This window comes from Osmerus mordax, chromosome 21, assembly GCF_038355195.1.
Source record: "Osmerus mordax isolate fOsmMor3 chromosome 21, fOsmMor3.pri, whole genome shotgun sequence".
NCBI lineage: Eukaryota > Metazoa > Chordata > Actinopteri > Osmeriformes > Osmeridae > Osmerus > Osmerus mordax.
In genome coordinates this window covers 9,430,977-9,435,964 of record NC_090070.1, presented here as the reverse complement: position 1 = coordinate 9,435,964, position 4,988 = coordinate 9,430,977, and positions in this window count along the sequence as shown.

The window sequence follows — 4,988 nt, the reverse complement described above, 5'->3', positions numbered from 1 at the left end:
TGTCAATGGCCACGCTTGACATGTTCAGCTACCCCAACAAACACGCATGCATGCACGCGCGCACACACACACACACAGTGCTCAAAGGACACATAGTGTGGATAGATACAGATATATACTGTATACACTCACAAGTTCAATACTGTTTACACCAAATACACAAGCACACACCTCGTCCATTGTTGTTGCCAAGTTCCACAAATTCCTCATGCATGCAAAAGCAGTTACACAGACGTGATGCGTGTTATCCATGGGAGAGATCACACAGGTATCAGTGAGATAATGAGAAGGGAATTATACACAGCGAGCTGTCATATAACAGACGGTAAGCAGAGAAGCTGGACAGATCCAGTTACCTCCCTAGATTAGAGACACACACACATCAGCTGACGCTCTCTCTCTCTCCCGGTCTCTGTTTCCTCTCTCCCTCGCTCTCTCCGTCTGTTTACTCTCTCTCTCTCTCTCTCTCTCTCTCTCTCTCTCTCTCTCTCTTCTCTCTCTCTCTCTCTCTCTCTCTCTCTCTCTCTCTCTCTCTCTCTCTCTCTGTCTCCCTCCCTCCCTCCCCATCTTTCTCTCTCTCTCTCTCTCCCTCTCTCTCTCTCTCTCTCTCTCTCTCTCTCTCTCCCTGTCCCCCTGGCCTTTTCTCCATCTGTGTCTCTTCTCTCTGTCTCTCTCCACTCCCTCTTGCTCTCCCTCCCATCTTTCACCGCCTCTGTATTTTTATGTGACACTGCTGTTACAGCGTGGCTGATATGGATTTATGGCAGTATTAGAGCCATTAGCCTAACACGTGTTAGAGCAGCACCGCACCAGCAAGGTGGAACGGTCACGTTTGACTGGGGACGGCACACACACACACACACAGGGAAGGAGGGAGAGAGAAAGAGAAAGGGATAAACGTTGTCCAATAACGCATTATTCCGGGATATAGTGTTGGACAGTTCTGAAAACCAAGCACCCGATGAACAAACACAAACATGATGTTCCACAAGGTTCTGTTTGGGGAACACTTGTGTTTCCAGCAACCTCACCCTGGAGGACCATTGGCAAGTTCCTGTCTGTGGTACAGCTAAATGCTAAATGCTCTGATACAGCTAAAGAACTGTTCCCTTGAGTACTCTTGAGCTTCACAGAAACCACAAACAATAAAAGAATATTTAAATTTGTCTCTCTGTATGCCTGAAATGTACACAGAAACCTCCGTAATATCCTGTGTGTGTGTATTCTTGTATACACACAAATGTATATACACATACAACCATAGGCTAACTTTGCTGAAATATTACTGTCATCTTAGCTTCATTTGTTGCATATCTCTACTTCCTGTCTGAAATGAGATGAGTCTAAACCCTTCAAGACCACTAATGTCCTCATCCTGACCGCAGCTTGTCTCAGGGCCAACCCTAGAGCAGATAGTTAAAGGTGGTGGGAGAGAGGTCTACAGTGAGGAAGAGGGGACAAGGTGGCGCCTCTCTCTCTCCTCTCTCTCTCTCTCTCTCTCTCTCTCTCTCTCTCTCTCTCTCTCTTTCTCTCTCACACCACACACACACACACACACATGCCACCCCCCCCTCAGACACACACACTGTCTCCCTTCTTACCCTCTCTCTTTCCCTCCCTTCCTCGCTCTCTCCCCGTGCGTGGGGATGCATCGGCGGAATCGTTTAATTCATACCGTAAACGTGACAGGGTTAATGAGTGGCAAAGAGAGCCTGGGGAATGGAGATGGGGGAGGAGAGAATGTGTGTGTGTGTCGGGGGGTAGAGGGGAGAGGCAACATGATAGGCTGGGGGCAGAATTCTGTATCCCCGCAGTCATAAGTAATGCTCTTAAATAATGTGTCTGGTTGCTATGGATTACCAGGCCACTGGAAATGGGCCTAATAGTTCCATCACCACCATGTTGAAATTGTCTCTCTGTGGTTTGTGACTGTGTGTGCGTGTGAGAGAGAGAGTAACAGTGTGTGTGTGCCTTGAAAGAGAGATGGTGTGTTTATGTCACTGAGTCCATGCTTGTAAGAACAGAATTGTGTGTGTGTGTGTGTGTGTGTGTGTAAGTAGAGGTGGCCTGGATATATCAGGTTTGGGAGGAGACAGATGGCATAGCCTGGGTGTAGTATTTGTTTGTTATAGCTTTCAGTTCTAATTACCAACACGCACCCACACACACATTCATATATTCAGCACAAGGCTGGACACACACACACACACACACACAGACACACACAGACACACACACACACACACAGAGATCCTATTCCTCATCACAAACCTGTCATTTCATGGACTGGCAGAATTTCTGATCAACCAGACAAAGTGAAAGAGAGAGAGAGAGAGGGAGAAGAGTGAAAGATGGAGGAGGACGAGGAGGACAAAAGCAAAAGTAGAGCGGGAGGAGAGAAAAAATGAGAGGGGAGTAAATTGGTCGGGCGGAGTGATGGAAGACGAAGGGAGAGGAGAGCGAGGGGAGATGGTGATGGATGAGTAATTGGGGGGCGCGTGATGGAGAGAGAGGGGGTAGAAGAGGGGGAAGACAATATGATTTGTAGGGCGGCAAACGTTGGAGTAACCGCTGCCCTTACCCTGCTCTCTCTCTCTCTCTCTCTCTCTCTCTCTCTCTCTCTCTCTCTCTCTCTCTTCTCTCTCTCTCTCTCTCTCTCTCTCCCTCTCTCTCATCTCTCTCTCTCCTCTTTCTCTCTCCCTCTGTCTCTTTCCTCCTCCCTCCATTAATGCATTGTGTTGCCTGTAACCACCGGTACTTATTGTCTGCGAGGCGTGCAGTTTACACTGCCCTTTGCCCCAGACAATTAAATCTGCCATCAACACTAGGCTGCTTTCACACGAAAAAAAATAAAATGTGTGTGTGTGTATCTGCGGGCATGTGCCATTTTCATGTCACGGTGCATTGTTCTTCTGAGAGGTGAGGCTACTGTACACTACCATATAAGCATGCCAAATAGCTGCAATCAATGGGGGAGTGATTGATTTATTTGACGTATTAAATGTTTATCCAAAAATGCTTTCCTGTACTGACGGTGGCACCTCTGAAAGATGGAGGCGGTTTTCAGCAGAGGGAAAAGAGCACAATGGCAACTCTCTCTCTCCTCAATATGCTGCTAGACCACTGACATCTAGAAAAACAAAGGCCCTCACAAACCACACACACACACACACACACCCACCTCCCCCTTCTCCCGTCACCTCTCCATCCCAGGGGATGCTATCAGGACATGGAAAGGTCAGAGGTTGGGAGGCACCCACGGTAACCAGACACACAGATATACACAAATTCGTGCACACACACACACAAGCACACAAGCGCACAACGCACGCACAGAACGTAACTGTCTCGAAGACAAAGATGTTAATATCGGTCAGCGATTACTTCAGTTGATCAATCAAAAAAGACCCCCCCCCTCCCCCTCCACACACGCACGTATGTTGTGGTGACAGTCATCTCATCAATAAGTCAATGTGACCTTTTAACACAGACCTCAGCTCTGTCTTTACTGGTTGGCTGATGATGATTAGGTTGAGGAAATTGCTCTCTGAACCTATCATTATATTATTACAGAATTGAAAACCATTAAATTTTTGCTTGAATTTCACTGTGGGGATAAACAATTCAGGAAGTGGAATTGGATTTCCACGCGGTCTAAAACCGTGATGAGAAGACAACGGTTTTTAAATCCTTCATTACCAGAGAGAGGGGCACAAGTGTTGAAGTCATGAGGGTTCAAGTTTGCGATAAAAGCGCGGAAGCCCCCTTTAATGGTGAAAATCCCTTTCACGCCAATCCCTGACCCTCTTGCGCAGAGGGGATTTGGAGTGGACGAATCAGGGACCGGCTGGCCAGTGGGTAAGCTCCTCGTCCCACATGCATTATCCCAGCAGAACACTACCTCTGCCAAATATGACTCCCACCCCCCCCCCCCCCCCCCCCCACACTCCTCATCCCCCTCCTCTCCTCTTCCCCAAAACCATTTTCCAAAACCAATTCCAGACTGCTGGCACTTAGTAGCAATAGGGAGGGAAGGCTGAGGTGGGCTTTGGGAATTGCCTTGTCTTCTATAGAAGCTGTGCTCCTGTTATGCACGTATTGTGTTTTCATTATTGTATCACATGTACCATTTTGTATCGCTTCGATCCTACATGTTCATGTACTCCACATTGCCTACTTTCATATAAGATAGTCACAAGAAGTGAAAACAAGCCCTGTGGTCTTAACAAATGAATCAAATATGTTAAGTTAGGATCCATACTCGATCATGTAGCTGTTATCCTTTCATACATGTTTGAATTTATGATTTAGCCAATTTAGGTTGAAACAAAGAATATTCTATGAAAAAAAAACAATTATTTCCCTTCTTGGTCTAGTGCATATCATTGTCTAAGTTGTTTTCCTCCAGAGCTGCAGTATTTCGAGGGTAACAGGTCTCCACCCCTCTCCACAATCTCCTTAAATAACACACATCATTAAGCTGTGTGGCTAATGAGCTGATTAGGCCTACTGTGACAGCGTAACCAATAAAACGCAGAGCGATAGCCTAGCATTGCACGGCTACACCTTTCTGAAAAGGCTTCAGCACAGTGATTTAAATGGAACGGCTAATGCAGCTAACGCGCGGCGTGCCTGTCTGCCTGTTTTAATTGCCCATTCTGAATGCTATTATTGCTAATTCGCAAAAGATGTATTGCTTTAATTAGCCAAATGCTAACACGGATGATTTGTGAAATAGAAATGTTAGCATGTACGTTAGCACAGGCCAGCCATTGGCTAATAATCAGTACAGCTAGGCTGTGGTGTTGCCCTGTTGAGGAAGAGGGTGGCTCAGAGGCAGGATGTGAGTGTGTGTGTGTGAGTGTGTGTGTGAGTTTGTGTGTTTCAGTGGAAAGGGCAGGAGGTCTTCACAGTAGAGAGGTTCTGCCACTGCTATTTTTAGGGCCAGTTGATTGCGGATTTATTCTCCAGAGGGGGACAGACTCAGA